The sequence below is a fragment of the Clinocottus analis genome, unplaced genomic scaffold (genome assembly GCF_023055335.1).
Source record: "Clinocottus analis isolate CAN_PGR_092001 unplaced genomic scaffold, fCliAna1.0.p SCAF_18, whole genome shotgun sequence".
Classification (NCBI taxonomy): Eukaryota; Metazoa; Chordata; class Actinopteri; order Perciformes; family Cottidae; genus Clinocottus; species Clinocottus analis.
In genome coordinates, this window is record NW_027175909.1 from 2527761 (window position 1) to 2546506 (window position 18746).

General features: G+C 38.0%; 1 protein-coding gene across 1 annotated transcript in view; it reads right to left on the minus strand.

The window, feature by feature from the left end:
- kcnh2b (potassium voltage-gated channel, subfamily H (eag-related), member 2b) overlaps positions 1–18746 on the minus strand; it is a 216003-nt gene that overhangs the window by 150500 nt on the left and 46757 nt on the right. The window lies entirely within an intron of this gene.

The following is an 18746-nucleotide window of genomic DNA, read 5'->3' on the forward strand; positions in this document are numbered from 1 at the left end:
ACTTAAAAAAACAGGAAGGCTCGTCTATATTGGCATTGACTCATTTTCCATAGATAATTATTTTTCCCGTAACCTGAAATCAACTACATTAACTAAATTAAAAATGTTACAATTAAGTACTGGAGATAGTGTGTAATAAAGTTTTACTACTGATTGTTATTGAAAAAATATGCGATCCGGAAATCAGCATTAATTAGCTTTAACTTTTTAGTGCCCTATACCTGGCAAAACTGCGTTGAAATCAGGAGGACCAGCGCTCCTAACGCTAGCAGAGAGGAGCTAACTAACAGGTAACGTTAATGAGGTCCCACTCAGTTACATTGTGCTGCGTTCAAGCGGGATCGTGATTGTGTTCAAGTTTTATCTTGTAAAATGTAGTTTTTGGAGAGAAACTTGAGTAAATCCAGATGTTTGCAGGAGAGGTTTTCACAGCAATGTAAAATAGATATTAGAGATGAATCATGACTTGTTTAACTTCCTAACACCAGCTCAAAGCAGATTATAATCCACCAATAAAACTCTCGTTGTGTCACAGTTCAGCTTCCCTTCTCTCCTGCAGTTCTTCCTCTCTCTCAATCAGTTGCTCCGGTGCACCTGTTAGTCCCACCCACCTCGTCAGCACCATCACTCTCACCTGTCCACTCTGCTGCTCCTACTCTGCATTACGACAGACTTTCCAGGGTTTACCCTCTGTATGTTGTCCTGTTGCCGGCCCTGCCTGTTTGGACTTCTCTGCCTTGCCTCTGCCCTGGTAAACCGCCACATCCTTCTGGCCCCCACCACGAGATTAGCCTCTGCTTCCTTTGGTTTCTGTCGGCTTCTCCCCTCGTGTCGTTCCACTGAGTGCGTTTCTCCACGTGAGCAGATCGGAGACTGTTGCGTGTTCTGTGTTTGAATTACGTGTTATGTAAATAGCCAATATGGATAGCTATAACAAAATACAAAATAATTTGATGTATTGCACAGATTTTGTTAGTGTGATAGTGGTGACTTTTTTTCTTTTTCATGACATTGACTTTAACCTCTTAGTGTTACAAATGTATTGGCCATTTTAGAATGAGTGTGTATCTGTACATGTGGGTGTGCATGTGTGTCTAATGTAATTTGGATGGCTTGGGTTAACAGAACAATTCCACTGCTGACCACTCAGCAGACACCGGAACGGTCATACACAAACATTCAAACAAGACAGAAAGATTAGCCTGGACTGCAACAGACCAAAAGAGAGCGGAAGGGAGCACATACAAAGGGAGATAAATTCAAATCAATTGAATAATAGAGGAGTATTAATGATCCTCCTAATTGTAACCAGACCTGCCATTAGCAGTTGCAGGCTGACAATCTGCCACAGCTGGATAAATGCTGTCCCTACAAAATCCTGGAGGGTCGACGATGGCTCTACAAACTCATTTACATGTACATGCACATAATTAACATCCAGGAACATCTGGCTACTGTGTTATGCACACACACGCTCATACAGTGCCACTGTGAATATACCTGATTGTGTACAAAACGGCACTTCCTCATACTCCGTCGCATACATGAATTCATATCTGTGCAGAAGTGTGCGTTTCAGTGAGCATGCTGCAATCTAACACAGTCCCCAGGGGTCATAGGGCTTCAGGTGCCCTGATCCTAACCTCATTACCACCATGTCAGCATGGTGCTTTATCATTAAACTGCTTAACCAGACCACACTCGGCCACAGCAAGGTCAACAGTCACATCCACACTGTGTTCTGGATGTGTGCCGTGTCTGTTCTGTTAACCGTCCGTGTCTGTTCTTAAACCAGCACCCTTGAGATGGACTACGGGTCCAGGACACCGTACAGCAGGAACACTCACGCTCACATAAACCTTCCTCTGGCCAAGTGTGAGATGTCCTTAGCCTAGCTATGCTCTCATACCTTTTCTAAAGTTGAGAAGAGCTCGTCTCAGCAGCCGGTATCCGACACAGAGAGTTACATTTAGTTGTAAAACAGAAATGAATGTCAACTCCTACTAATTGAACATTTTGAGCAAAGTCACATTCTTCACGCAAATGTTTATTCAGCGCTAATGTAATGAGGCGCAGACGATTAAAGCGCAGGATCAAAGGCTGTGGAAAGTCTTAATTAACGGCTCAATTGGTGGCTTGACCTGTCAGATAGGCCGATCATTTTTGCGAGACTGCATTAAGGAACTAGAAAATTTCGCAAGAAATTTTGAAAGTGTGGCTACTACTGCCGTAAGACGTCGCAATATATAGCTTTTGTTTCTGACGCCCGTCTCTCCTCCAAAACACTTGAGTTGGTTTGTGTGTTAAACTGATTGGCTGATATGAAGCACCTGTGTGCTGCCGTCGTCATGGTGACCAAGTGAGCGCCAGCAGACTGATTAGAGGCAGACTGGACTGTGGACTTAAGGAAATAAACTACTGAACGTCCTGAACACACACAAACGTATATGAAATATCATATGACCTTATTAATGATCACAGTGTTGACAACTACACAATATAAAACACACGTAAACGTCTTTGTGTGTGTCTGTGTGTGTGTATGTGTCTGTTTGTGTGTGTGTGTTTGTGTGTCTGTTTGTGTGTGTGTGTCTGTTTGTGTGTGTGTGTGTTTGTGTATGTGTTTGTTTGTTTGTGTGTGTGTCTGTGTGTCTGTGAGACAAACAGACAGAGAGACAGAAGTCATCTGTGTTGTGTGTGCGTGTGTAAGTGTCTGCGTGTCTGTTAAACTGCCCTAACGAGAACACCTGTGGGTCGTTAGATCAAAGGTTGCCATGGTGATGACTTCAAAGGGACTTCCTTACGCTGAGCTTAATAGACCTAAATACTGTGGAACTCCTTTCAAACTATTTAAAAAAATGGTACTTTAAAAGCTCCTATTGTTTCGATATCGCATATTGAGCGTTAGGAAGACCTGATGAACAGATACTGTGACTGGCGAGTCTGTACGATAAAACATGTGTCTGTACGGGCGATTTACAAATCAGGTACGAGCTTCAGGGGAGACGTGGTTTTGGAGGGAGATTTAACATGGCGGCGGATGGCAGAGCGAGGTGGACTTGCTCTCACATTCAGTCCGATTTCAAGACGTCTGAGTCTGTTGGATTCCTATCGACCACAGTTTACGACAGAAGACAATATTTCCAACGTTTCTATCCAACAATGGTGTATGAAGAGTGAACATTGTGGGAGTAAAGACAAAATACGTTTTATTTTTTTAACAGTTTTTGTCGCTTCTTCTCACTCTGTTAATTGGCGCGCCACCCTCTACGAACGTTTCGTGAAATTTTTTTTATGTTTTTTGCATTTTTCGGGAAAACGTACGGGCGAATCTCTTAGAAAAGTCATAGCTCACGATTCCCGCGCAAACCGCACGTTTCGATGTAATTTTTGCGCATGTGCTGGCAACGCTCTGGGAGGAGTAGTGGTTTGACTATAAGAAGAATAATAATAACTAGAAAATTTCGCAAGAAATTTTGAAAGTGTGGCTACTACTGCCGTAAGACCTCGCAATATATAGCTTTTGTTTCTGACGCCCGTCTCTCCTCCAAAGCACTTGAGTTGGTTTGTGTGTTAAACTGATTGGCTGATATGAAGCACCTGTGTGCTGCCATCGTCATGGTGACCAAGTGAGCGCCAGCAGACTGATTAGAGGCAGACTGGACTGTGGACTTAAGGAAATAAACTACTGAACGTCCTGAACACACACAAACGTATATGAAATATCATATGACCTTATTAATGATCACAGTGTTGACAACTACACAATATAAAACACACGTAAACGTCTTTGTGTGTGTCTGTGTGTGTGTATGTGTCTGTTTGTGTGTGTGTGTTTGTGTGTCTGTTTGTGTGTGTGTGTGTTTGTGTATGTGTTTGTTTGTTTGTGTGTGTGTCTGTGTGTGTGTCTGTGAGACAAACAGACAGAGAGACAGAAGTCATCTGTGTTGTGTGTGCGTGTGTAAGTGTCTGCGTGTCTGTTAAACTGCCCTAACGAGAACACCTGTGGGTCGTTAAATCAAAGGTTGCCATGGTGATGACTTCAAAGGGACTTCCTTACGCTGAGCTTAATAGACCTAAATACTGTGGAACTCCTTTCAAACTATTTAAAAAAAATGGTACTTTAAAAGCCACTATTGCTTCGATATCGCATATTGAGCGTTAGGAAGACCTGATGAACAGATACTGTGACTGGCGAGTCTGTACGATAAAACATGTGTCTGTACGGGCGATTTACAAATCAGGTACGAGCTTCAGGGGAGACGTGCTTTTGGAGGGAGATTTAACATGGCGGCGGATGGCAGAGCGAGGTGGACTTGCTCTCACATTCAGTCCGATTTCAAGACGTCTGAGTCTGTTGGATTCCTATCGACCGCAGTTTATGACAGAAGACAAGATTTCCAACGTTTCTATCCAACAATGGTGTATGAAGAGTGAACATTGTGGGAGTAAAGACAAAATACGTTTTTTTTTTTTAACAGTTTCTGTCGCTTCTTCTCACTCTGTTAATTGGCGCGCCACCCTCTACGAACGTTTCGTGAAATTTTTTTTATGTTTTTTGCATTTTTCGGGAAAACGTACGGGCGAATCTCTTAGAAAAGTCATAGCTCACGATTCCCGCGCAAACCGCACGTTTCGATGTAATTTTTGCGCATGTGCTGGCAACGCTCTGGGAGGAGTAGTGGTTTGACTATAAGAAGAATAATAATAACTAGAAAGAGCATTTCCTGCTGAAAATGCGTTGGAATGCAAAAAGCTGAAGCTTATAGCTGAAATATTTGAAAGAAATAGCTGAATATAGCGGAACATAGTGGAATATAGCTTAAATTAGCTAAATATAGCTAAATATATTTGAAAATGAAAGAATAGCTGAATATATGTAAAAATAGCTGAATATATTAATATAGCTGAAAATAGCGGAATAGATGAATATATAAATAAATAGCAAATCATTATTGAAAATATAGAAAAGGCAAAATACCTACTGAAACATTTTACAGTTCAAAGTCATTTAATTGAACTGTTGAAAATTCTTGTCGTTTAAATTTATAATTGGAAAAGTTGAAAGGAAAACTGCATCATCTAAATCAGGGGTGTCAAACATACGACCCGGCCCGCCACAGTGTCCAGTCCAACAGAAGAAAAAAAAAAGTTTTTTTGAAAAATTAAAATCTGTCATAGGTGGGGTTTGAACCACTGACCCTTTGCTCCTAAGGCGGAGTTGCTAACCACTGATCTACAGGTGCAGTTGGTAAGAGACCTGATATTACTGAGTGTCTACAAAACCATCCGTCAAACCTCAACGTGAACGTCAGTGACGCTGTTAATCCTGACGTTTATAACCAAAGTGACCTGCACACACGCGCGCGCACACACACACACGAACGTGCACGCGACCATAATAACACGTTCACGCGCGAGCACGGCCGTTCATGTGCGCCACCCGTTCGCGTGTGCGGCCGCTTACGTGCCTGCTGCCTGTAGATGCACAGACCAAAGGGCTGCTGCTGGGGACGGACCGGCTCTCCCATTCAGTCGGACCTCAACACGTCTTATCTGTTGGATTCCTATCGACCGCAGTTTACGGCAGAAGACAAGATTTCCAACGTTTTGAGCTATAAATTATGTCCAAAGAGTATACGGTTTGGAGTAGAGAGCAAGTTTAAAATATGTGTATCGCCAAGTGCCCTCGCTCTGGAGTATTACGTCACTGCTCTGAGCTGCCCAACACACAATAATGAGAAAGGCAGAAAAGGTGCGGAAAAACTATAAAACGAAAACGCCGACAGTTAAAACAATATAGGATATATCGAAAAGATGAGTAATACAATAACAGCAAAAACGTTTTGTCAACATTTTAAAGGTGGAATGGTGTCTCTAGCTGGAGGCATGACAGAGCCTTTCCCTTTTGAAGTTGAAGAGTTGAAAGCGGATTTGAAGATGTTCTTCATTGGAAACCATTCATTTTTTTTTAATAAAAAGCTGAATAATTTTAAAATTTGAGAAAATATGAAAAATGTAAAAGCGTAGATTAATAGCTAAAGGTTTTGTCAACATTTGGAATTTTAAATATTGTCTCAAGCTCAATGTATGAAGAAACTGTAAACGTTTGAAGTTGAAGATGATTTGAAGATTTCCCCATTGGGTCCCATTATAAAAAAAAATCATAAAAAGCTTAATAATTTGGAAATTTGAAAAGTCAGAAATATGAAAAGTCATAGCCATCGTCTCCTTAAGTAGCTGAATATTTGAATAATTGAACTTTTTTCTGTAACTGGAAATATGAAGGACTAGTTACGGTCCAAAATACGGATGGAAGAAATAGAAGAAACAGTTTAATAAAGATTTGAAGAACAATAGTTGGAATGCTTGCAGCATTCCAACTAAATATGTGTATCGCCAAGTGCCCTCGCTCTGGAGTCTGACGTCACCGCTGTGAGCTGCCCAACACACAATAATGAGAAAGGCAGAAAAGGTGCGGAAAAAACATAAAACGAAAACGCCTACAGTTAAAACACTATAGGAGATATCAAAAAGATGAGTAATACAATAACAGCAAAAACGTTTTGTCAACATTTTAAAGGTGGAATGGTGTCTCTAGTTGAAGGCATGACAGAGCCTTTCCCTTTTTGAAGTTGAAGAGTTGAAAGCGGATTTGAAGATGTTCTTCATTGGAAACCATTCATTTTTTTTTTATAAAAAGCTGAATAATTTTGAAAATTGAGAAAATATGAAAAATGTAAAAGCGTAGATTAATAGCTAAAGGTTTTGTCAACATGTGAAATTTTAAATATTGTCTCAAGCTCAACGTATGAAGAAACTGTAAACGTTTGAAGTTGGAGATGATTTGAAGATTTCCCCATTGGGTCCCATTATAAAAAAAATCATAAAAAGCTTAATAATTTGGAAATTTGAAAAGTCAGAAATATGAAAAGTCATAGCCATCGTCTCCTTAACTAGCTGAATATTTGAATAATTGAACTTTTTTCTGTAACTGGAAATATGAAGGACTAGTTACGGTCCAAAATACGGATGGAAGAAATAGAAGAAGAAACAGTTTAATAAAGATTTGAAGAACAATAGTTGGAATGCTTGCAGCATTCCAACTAATAATAAGTTTAATAAAGATTTGAAGAACAATAGTTGGAATGCTTGCAGCATTCCAACTAATAATAAAAAGTTTAATAAAGATTTGAAGAACAATAGTTGGAATGCTTGCAGCATTCCAACTAATAAAAAGTTTAATAAAGATTTGAAGAACAATAGTTGGAATGCTTGCAGCATTCCAACTAACTAGAAAATTTCGCAAGAAATTTTGAAAGTGTGGCTACTACTGCCGTAAGACCTCGCAATATATAGCTTTTGTTTCTGACGCCCGTCTCTCCTCCAAAGCACTTGAGTTGGTTTGTGTGTTAAACTGATTGGCTGATATGAAGCACCTGTGTGCTGCCGTCGTCATGGTGACCAAATGAGCGCCAGCAGACTGATTAGAGGCAGACTGGACTGTGGACTTAAGGAAATAAACTACTGAACGTCCTGAACACACACAAACGTATATGAAATATCATATGACCTTATTAATGATCACAGTGTTGACAACTACACAATATAAAACACACGTAAACGTCTTTGTGTGTGTCTGTGTGTGTGTGTATGTGTCTGTTTGTGTGTGTGTGTTTGTGTGTCTGTTTGTGTGTGTGTGTCTGTTTGTGTGTGTGTGTGTTTGTGTATGTGTTTGTTTGTTTGTGTGTGTGTATGTGTGTCTGTGTGTCTGTGTGTGTGTGAGACAAACAGACAGAGAGACAGAAGTCATCTGTGTTGTGTGTGCGTGTGTAAGTGTCTGTGTGTCTGTTAAACTGCCCTAACGAGAACACCTGTGGGTCGTTAGATCAAAGGTTGCCATGGTGATGACTTCAAAGGGACTTCCTTACGCTGAGCTTAATAGACCTAAATACTGTGGAACTCCTTTCAAACTATTTTAAAAAAATGGTACTTTAAAAGCCACTATTGCTTCGATATCGCATATTGAGCGTTAGGAAGACCTGATGAACAGATACTGTGACTGGCGAGTCTGTACGATAAAACATGTGTCTGTACGGGCGATTTACAAATCAGGTACGAGCTTCAGGGGAGACGTGGCTTTGGAGGGAGATTTAACATGGCGGCGGATGGCAGAGCGAGGTGGACTTTCTCTCACATTCAGTCCGATTACGAGACGTCTGAATGTGTTGGATTCCTATCGACCGCAGTTTATGACAGAAGACAAGATTTCCAACGTTTTGAGCTATAAATTATGCCCACAGAGTACACAGTACGGAGTTTACGGCAAATTTAAAAAAAAAAAATCTTCAAGATCTGACGTGGGTCTGCCCTCTAACATGACATCACGTGCTCTGAACTCCGCAACACACACTCATGCAAAAGAGAGAAAAGGCGGCAAAAAAACATAAAACTAAAACGCTGACAATTATGACAGTATAAAATATATCAATAAGTGGAGATATGCGGTAATAGCTGAAAGTTTTGGCAACATTTTAAACTTGGAATGGTGTCTCTAGCTGAAAGCATGGCAGAGCCTTAGGCTTTTGGAGCTGAAGAAGTTTTAAAACGTTTTTCATTGGAAACCATTCATTTTTATTTTTATAAAAAGTTTAATAATTTAAATATTTGAAAAAATATGAAAAATGTAAAAGCGTAGAATAATAGCTGAACGTTTTGTCAACATTTGAAATTTGAAATTGTGTCTCTAGCTGAACGTATGAAGAACCTGCAAACGTTTGAAGTTGAAGATGATTTGAAGATTTCCCCATTGGGTCCCATTTTAAAAAAAATCATAAAAAGTTTAATAATTTAAAAATTTGAAAAGTCTGAAATTTGAAAAGGAAGTTGCACACGTGTGCTTAAGAAGCTGAATATTTGAATAATTGAACTTTTTTCTGTAGCTGAAAATATGAAGGAGCTGAAGAGGTCCAAAATACGTACGGAAGAAATAGAATAATAACTAGAAAGAGCATTTCCTGCTGAAAATGCGTTGGAATGCTAAAAGCTGAAGCTTATAGCTGAAATATTTGAAAGAAATAGCTGAATATAGCTGAACATAGTGGAATATAGCTTAAATTAGCTAAATATAGCTAAATATATTTGAAAATGAAAGAATAGCTGAATATATGTAAAAATAGATGAATATATTAATATAGCTGAAAATAGCGGAATAGATGAATATATAAATAAATAGCAAATCATTATTGAAAATATAGAAAAGGCAAAATACCTGCTAAAATTTTACAGTTCAAAGTCATTTAATTGAACTGTTGAAAATTCTTGTCGTTTAAATGTATAATTGGAAAAGTTGAAAGGAAAACTGCATCATCTAAATCAGGGGTGTCAAACATACGACCCGGCCCGCCACAGTGTCCAGTCCAACAGAAGAAAAAAAAAGTTTTTTTGAAAAATTAAAATCTGCCATAGGTGGGGTTTGAACCACTGACCCTTTGCTCCAAAGACGGAGTTGCTAACCACTGATCTACAGGTGCAGTTAGTGAGACACTTGATATTATTGAGTATTTACAAAACCATCTGTTAAACCTCAGAACGTGAACGTCAGTGACGCTGTTAATCCTGACGTCTATAACCAAAGTGACCTGCACACACGCGCGCACACACACACACGAACGTGCACGCGACCATAATAACACGTTAACGCGGCCGTGCACGCGCGCGGCCGTTGAGGCGCGGGCGCACCCGTTGGCGAGCGTTTACACGCGCGGCCGTTTCACATTAGTGGGCGTTCACGTGTGCTGCCATTCACGCGCGAGCACGGCCGTTCATGTGCGCCACCCGTTCGCGTGTGCGGCCGCTTACGTGCCTGCTGCCTGTAGATGCACAGACCAAAGGGCTGCTGCTGGGGACGGACCGGCTCTCCCATTCAGTCGGACCTCAACACGTCTTATCTGTTGGATTCCTATCGACCGCAGTTTACGGCAGAAGACAAGATTTCCAACGTTTTGAGCTATAAATTATGTCCAAAGAGTATACGGTTTGGAGTAGAGAGCAAGTTTAAAATATGTGTATCGCCAGGTGCCCTCGCTCTGGAGTATGACGTCACTGCTCTGAGCTGCCAACACACAATAATGAGAAAGGCAGAAAAGGTGCGGAAAAACTATAAAACGAAAACGCCGACAGTTAAAACAATATAGGATATATCAAAAAGATGAGTAATACAATAACAGCTAAACGTTTTGTCAACATTTTAAAGGTGGAATGGTGTCTCTAGCTGGAGGCATGACAGAGCCTTTACCTTTTTGAAGTTGAAGAGTTGAAAGCGGATTTGAAGATGTTCTTCATTGGAAACCATTCATTTTTTTTTAATAAAAAGCTGAATAATTTTAAAATTTGAGGAAATATGAAAAATGTAAAAGCGTAGATTAATAGCTGAAGGTTTTGTCAACATGTGGAATTTTAAATATTGTCTAAAGCTCAACGTATGAAGAAACTGTAAACGTTTGAAGTTGAAGATGATTTGAAGATTTCCCCATTGGGTCCCATTATAAAAAAAATCATAAAAAGCTTAATAATTCAAAGATTTGAAAAGTCAGAAATATGAAAGGTCTCAGCCATCGTGTCCTTAGGTAACTGAATATTTTTATAATTGAACTTTTTTCTGTAGCTGAAAATATGAAAGAGTTGAAGAGGTCCAAAATACGGATGGAAGAAATAGAATAATAATAATAATAATAATAAGTTTAATAAAGATTTGAAGAACAATAGTTGGAATGCTTGCAGCATTCCAACTAACTAGAAAGAGCATTTCCTGCTGAAAATGCGTTGGAATGCAAAAAGCTGAAGCTTATAGCTGAAATATTTGAAAGAAATAGCTGAATATAGCGGAACATAGTGGAATATAGCTTAAATTAGCTAAATATAGCTAAATATATTTGAAAATGAAAGAATAGCTGAATATATGTAAAAATAGCTGAATATATTAATATAGCTGAAAATAGCGGAATAGATGAATATATAAATAAATAGCAAATCATTATTGAAAATATAGAAAAGGCAAAATACCTACTGAAACATTTTACAGTTCAAAGTCATTTAATTGAACTGTTGAAAATTCTTGTCGTTTAAATTTATAATTGGAAAAGTTGAAAGGAAAACTGCATCATCTAAATCAGGGGTGTCAAACATACGATCCGGCCCGCCACAGTGTCCAGTCCAACAGAAGAAAAAAAAAAGTTTTTTTGAAAAATTAAAATCTGTCATAGGTGGGGTTTGAACCACTGACCCTTTGCTCCTAAGGCGGAGTTGCTAACCACTGATCTACAGGTGCAGTTGGTGAGAGACCTGATATTACTGAGTGTCTACAAAACCATCCGTCAAACCTCAACGTGAACGTCAGTGACGCTGTTAATCCTGACGTTTATAACCAAAGTGACCTGCACACACGCGCGCGCACACACACACACGAACGTGCACGCGACCATAATAACACGTTCACGCGCGAGCACGGCCGTTCATGTGCGCGACCCGTTCGCGTGTGCGGCCGCTTACGTGCCTGCTGCCTGTAGATGCACAGACCAAAGGGCTGCTGCTGGGGACGGACCGGCTCTCCCATTCAGTCGGACCTCAACACGTCTTATCTGTTGGATTCTTATCGACCGCAGTTTACGGCAGAAGACAAGATTTCCAACGTTTTGAGCTATAAATTATGTCCAAAGAGTATACGGTTTGGAGTAGAGAGCAAGTTTGAAATATGTGTATCGCCAAGTGCCCTCGCTCTGGAGTCTGACGTCACCGCTGTGAGCTGCCCAACACACAATAATGAGAAAGGCAGAAAAGGTGCGGAAAAACTATAAAACGAAAACGCCTACAGTTAAAACACTATAGGAGATATCAAAAAGATGAGTAATACAATAACAGCTAAACGTTTTGTCAACATTTTAAAGGTGGAATGGTGTCTCTAGTTGAAGGCATGACAGAGCCTTTCCCTTTTGAAGTTGAAGAGTTGAAAGCGGATTTGAAGATGTTCTTCATTGGAAACCATTCATTTTTTTTTATAAAAAGCTGAATAATTTTGAAAATTGAGAAAATATGAAAAATGTAAAAGCGTAGATTAATAGCTAAAGGTTTTGTCAACATGTGAAATTTTAAATATTGTCTCAAGCTCAACGTATGAAGAAACTGTAAACGTTTGAAGTTGAAGATGATTTGAAAATTTCCCCATTGGGTCCCATTATAAAAAAAATCATAAAAAGCTTAATAATTCAAAGATTTGAAAAGTCTGAAATATGAAAAGTCTTAGCCATCGTGTCCTTAGGTAACTGAATATTTTTATAATTGAACTTTTTTCTGTAGCTGAAAATATGAAAGAGTTGAAGAGGTCCAAAATACGGATGGAAGAAATAGAATAATAATAAAAAGTTTAATAAAGATTTGAAGAACAATAGTTGGAATGCTTGCAGCATTCCAACTAACTAGAAAATTTCGCAAGAAATTTTGAAAGTGTGGCTACTACTGCCGTAAGACCTCGCAATATATAGCTTTTGTTTCTGACGCCCGTCTCTCCTCCAAAGCACTTGAGTTGGTTTGTGTGTTAAACTGATTGGCTGATATGAAGCACCTGTGTGCTGCCGTCGTCATGGTGACCAAATGAGCGCCAGCAGACTGATTAGAGGCAGACTGGACTGTGGACTTAAGGAAATAAACTACTGAACGTCCTGAACACACACAAACGTATATGAAATATCATATGACCTTATTAATGATCACAGTGTTGACAACTACACAATATAAAACACACGTAAACGTCTTTGTGTGTGTCTGTGTGTGTGTGTATGTGTCTGTTTGTGTGTGTGTGTTTGTGTGTCTGTTTGTGTGTGTGTGTCTGTTTGTGTGTGTGTGTGTTTGTGTATGTGTTTGTTTGTTTGTGTGTGTGTATGTGTGTCTGTGTGTCTGTGTGTGTGAGACAAACAGACAGAGAGACAGAAGTCATCTGTGTTGTGTGTGCGTGTGTAAGTGTCTGCGTGTCTGTTAAACTGCCCTAACGAGAACACCTGTGGGTCGTTAGATCAAAGGTTGCCATGGTGATGACTTCAAAGGGACTTCCTTACGCTGAGCTTAATAGACCTAAATACTGTGGAACTCCTTTCAAACTATTTAAAAAAAATGGTACTTTAAAAGCCACTATTGCTTCGATATCGCATATTGAGCGTTAGGAAGACCTGATGAACAGATACTGTGACTGGCGAGTCTGTACGATAAAACATGTGTCTGTACGGGCGATTTACAAATCAGGTACGAGCTTCAGGGGAGACGTGGCTTTGGAGGGAGATTTAACATGGCGGCGGATGGCAGAGCGAGGTGGACTTTCTCTCACATTCAGTCCGATTACGAGACGTCTGAATGTGTTGGATTCCTATCGACCGCAGTTTATGACAGAAGACAAGATTTCCAACGTTTTGAGCTATAAATTATGCCCACAGAGTACACAGTACGGAGTTTACGGCAAATTTAAAAAAAAAAAATCTTCAAGATCTGACGTGGGTCTGCCCTCTAACATGACATCACGTGCTCTGAACTCCGCAACACACACTCATGCAAAAGAGAGAAAAGGCGGCAAAAAAACATAAAACTAAAACGCTGACAATTATGACAGTATAAAATATATCAATAAGTGGAGATATGCGGTAATAGCTGAAAGTTTTGGCAACATTTTAAACTTGGAATGGTGTCTCTAGCTGAAAGCATGGCAGAGCCTTAGGCTTTTGGAGCTGAAGAAGTTTTAAAACGTTTTTCATTGGAAACCATTCATTTTTATTTTTATAAAAAGTTTAATAATTTAAATATTTGAAAAAATATGAAAAATGTAAAAGCGTAGAATAATAGCTGAACGTTTTGTCAACATTTGAAATTTGAAATTGTGTCTCTAGCTGAACGTATGAAGAACCTGCAAACGTTTGAAGTTGAAGATGATTTGAAGATTTCCCCATTGGGTCCCATTTTAAAAAAAATCATAAAAAGTTTAATAATTTAAAAATTTGAAAAGTCTGAAATTTGAAAAGGAAGTTGCACACGTGTGCTTAAGAAGCTGAATATTTGAATAATTGAACTTTTTTCTGTAGCTGAAAATATGAAGGAGCTGAAGAGGTCCAAAATACGTACGGAAGAAATAGAATAATAATAATAAGTTTTTTAAAGATTCGAAGAACAATAGTTGGAATGCTCGAAGCATTCCAACTAATAATAAGTTTTTTAAAGATTCGAAGAACAATAGTTGGAATGCTCGAAGCATTCCAACTAATAATAAGCCCGCAGGAGAACATGAAGTGTGCTTCCAGCATGGGGTCTATGACCCCATGCGGCTGAAGCCACACTTAACTAGAAATTGCATTTCCTGTGGAAAATGCGTTGGAATGCAAAAAGCTGAAGCATAAAGCTGAAATATTTGAAAGAAATTGCTGAATGTAGCTGAAAATAGTGAAATAAAGTTGAATAAAGCTTAAAAAAAGCTTAAAGCTGAATATATATGAAAACAGCTAAATGTATATGAAAATACTGGAATATTTATCAAAACAGGTGAATATATATGAAAATAGTGGAATATATATGAACATGTAAAGAAAACTACCTGATGAAAAGTGTTGAAGCCCAAAAGCATTAAACTGAACTGTTGAAAATCCTTGTTGTTTAAATGTATAATTGGAAAAGGTGAAAGGAAAACTGCATCATCTAAACACTGAACATAGTGAAATATTGTTGAATAAAGCTTAAAAAAGCTTTAAAAAAGCTGAATATATTTGAAAATAACAAAACAACTGAATAAAACACCTGAATATGTATGAAAATAGTGGAATATATATGAACATGTAAAGAAAACTACCTGATGAAAAGTGTTGAAGCCCAAAAGCATTAAACTGAACTGTTGAAAATCCTTCTTGTTTAAATGTATAATTGGAAAAGTTGAAAGGAAAAGTGCATCATCTAAATACTGAACATAGTGAAATATTGTTGAATAAAGCTTAAAAAAGCTGAATATATTTGAAAACAACAAAACAGCTGAATATATATATGAAAATAGTGGAATATATATATGAACAGATAGAGAAAGGGAGGGAGGGAGACAGAGAGAGAAGTCCTGTGTGTGTGTGCGTGTGTAAGTGTCTGTGTGTCTGTTGAACTGCCCTCATGTCAGAGGTTGCCATGGTGATGAATTCAAATATCGGCAGTTACAATTACTAACTGCCGATGATTATATGGAGTCAATGCTGGGAAACACCTATCCAAAAATCACCCAAAAAACATACTTAAAAAGCCCCGATTGCTTAGATATCGCATATGAAGCGTTAGGAAGACTTGATGAACAGATACTGCGACTGGTGAGTCTGTACGATAAAACATGTGTCTGTACGGGCGATTTACAAATCAGGTACGAGCTTCAGGGGAGACGTGGCTTTGGAGGGAGATTTAACATTGAAGCGGATGGCAGAGCGAGGTGGACTTGCTCTCACATTCAGTCCGATTACGAGACGTCTGAATGTGTTGGATTCCTATCGACCGCAGTTTATGACAGAAGACAAGATTTCCAACGTTTTGAGCTATAAATTATGCCCACAGAGTACACAGTACGGAGTTTACGGCAAATTTAAAAAAAAAAAATCTTCAAGATCTGACGTGGGTCTGCCCTCTAACATGACATCACGTGCTCTGAACTCCGCAACACACACTCATGCAAAAGAGAGAAAAGGCGGCAAAAAAACATAAAACTAAAACGCTGACAATTATGACAGTATAAAATATATCAATAAGTGGAGATATACGGTAATAGCTGAAAGTTTTGGCAACATTTTAAACTTGGAATGGTGTCTCTAGCTGAAAGCATGGCAGAGCCTTAGGCTTTTGGAGCTGAAGAAGTTTAAGCGGATTTTAAAACGTTTTTCCATTGGAAACCATTCATTTTTATTTTCATAAAAAGTTTAATAATTTAAATATTTGAAAAAATATGAAAAATGTAAAAGCGTAGAATAATAGCTGAACGTTTTGTCAACATTTGAAATTTGAAATTGTGTCTCTAGCTGAACGTATGAAGAACCTGTAAACGTTTGAAGTTGAAGATGATTTGAAGATTTCCCCATTGGGTCCCATTTTAAAAAAAATCATAAAAAGTTTAATAATTTAAAAATTTGAAAAGTCTGAAATTTGAAAAGGAAGTTGCACACGTGTGCTTAAGAAGCTGAATATTTGAATAATTGAACTTTTTTCTGTAGCTGAAAATATGAAGGAGTTGAAGAAGTCCAAAATACGTACGGAAGAAATAGAAGAATAATAATAATAACTAGAAAGAGCATTTCCTGCTGAAAATGCGTTGGAATGCAAAAAGCTGAAGCATAAAGCTGAAATATTTGAAAGAAATTGCTGAATGTAGCTGAAAATAGTGAAATAAAGTTGAATAAAGCTTAAAAAAAGCTTAAAGCTGAATATATATGAAAACAGCTGAATGTATATGAAAATACTGGAATATTTATCAAAACAGGTGAATATATATGAAAATAGTGGAATATATATGAACATGTAAAGAAAACTACCTGATGAAAAGTGTTGAAGCCCAAAAGCATTAAACTGAACTGTTGAAAATCCTTCTTGTTTAAATGTATAATTGGAAAAGTTGAAAGGAAAAGTGCATCATCTAAATACTGAACATAGTGAAATATTGTTGAATAAAGCTTAAAAAAGCTGAATATATTTGAAAATAACAAAACAACTGAATATATATAAAAATAGTGGAATATATATGAACATGTAAAGAAAACTACCTGATGAAAAGTGTTGAAGCCCAAAAGCATTAAACTGAACTGTTGAAAATCCTTCTTGTTTAAATGTATAATTGGAAAAGTTGAAAGGAAAACTGCATCGTCTAATTACTGAACATAGTGAAATTTTGTTGAATAAAGCTTAAAAAAGCTTTAAAAAAGCTGAATATATTTGAAAATAACAAAACAACTGAATATATATGAAAATAGTGGAATATATATGAACATGTAAAGAAAACTACCTGATGAAAAGTGTTGAAGCCCAAAAGCATTAAACTGAACTGTTGAAAATCCTTGTTGTTTAAATGTATAATTGGAAAAGTTGAAAGGAAAAGTGCATCATCTAAACACTGAACATAGTAAAATATTGTTGAATAAAGCTTAAAAAAGCTGAATATACTTGAAAATAACAAAACAGCTGAATAGATATGAAAATAGTGGAATATATATATGAACAGATAGAGAAAGGTAGGGAGGGAGACAGAGAGAGAAGTCCTGTGTGTGTGTGTGCGTGTGTAAGTGTCTGTGTGTCTGTTGAACTGCCCTCATGTCAGAGGTTGCCATGGTGATGAATTCAAATATCGGCAGTTACAATTACTAACTGCCGATGATTATATGGAGTCAATGCTGGGAAACACCTATCCAAAAATCACCCAAAAAACATACTTAAAAAGCCCCAATTGCTTAGATATCGCATATGAAGCGTTAGGAAGACCTGATGAACAGATACTGTGACTGGCGAGTCTGTACGATAAAACATGTGTCTGTACGGGCGATTTACAAATCAGGTACGAGCTTCAGGGGAGACGTGGCTTTGGAGGGAGATTTAACATTGAAGCGGATGGCAGAGCGAGGTGGACTTGCTCTCACATTCAGTCCGATTACGAGACGTCTGAATGTGTTGGATTCCTATCGACCGCAGTTTATGACAGAAGACAAGATTTCCAACGTTTTGAGCTATAAATTATGCCCAAAGAGTACACGGTACGGAGTTTACGGCAAATTTAAAAAAAAAAAATCTTCAAGATCTGACGTGGGTCTGCCCTCTAACATGACATCACGTGCTCTGAGCTCCGCAACACACACTCATGCAAAAGAGAGAAAAGGCGGCAAAAAAACATAAAACTAAAACGCTGACAATTATGACAGTATAAAATATATCAATAAGTGGAGATATGCGGTAATAGCTGAAAGTTTTGGCAACATTTTAAACTTGGAATGGTGTCTCTAGCTGAAAGCATGGCAGAGCCTTAGGCTTTTGGAGCTGAAGAAGTTTTAAAACGTTTTTCATTGGAAACCATTCATTTTTATTTTTATAAAAAGTTTAATAATTTAAATATTTGAAAAAATATGAAAAATGTAAAAGCGTAGAATAATAGCTGAACGTTTTGTCAACATTTGAAATTTGAAATTGTGTCTCTAGCTGAACGTATGAAGAACCTGCAAACGTTTGAAGTTGAAGATGATTTGAAGATTTCCCCATTGGGTCCCATTTTAAAAAAAATCATAAAAAGTTTAATAATTTAAAAATTTGAAAAGTCTGAAATTTGAAAAGGAAGTTGCACACGTGTGCTTAAGAAGCTGAATATTTGAATAATTGAACTTTTTTCTGTAGCTGAAAATATGAAGGAGCTGAAGAGGTCCAAAATACGTACGGAAGAAATAGAATAATAATAATAAGTTTTTTAAAGATTCGAAGAACAATAGTTGGAATGCTCGAAGCATTCCAACTAATAAGTTTTTTAAAGATTCGAAGAACAATAGTTGGAATGCTCGAAGCATTCCAACTAATAATAAGCCCGCAGGAGAACATGAAGTGTGCTTCCAGCATGGGGTCTCTGACCCCATGCGGCTGAAGCCACACTTAATGAGAGTGTAATTAAGTTTGTGTGCTCAGTTGTATAGATGAGGGTAAATGCTTGTGTGTGAACGTGCAGAGCT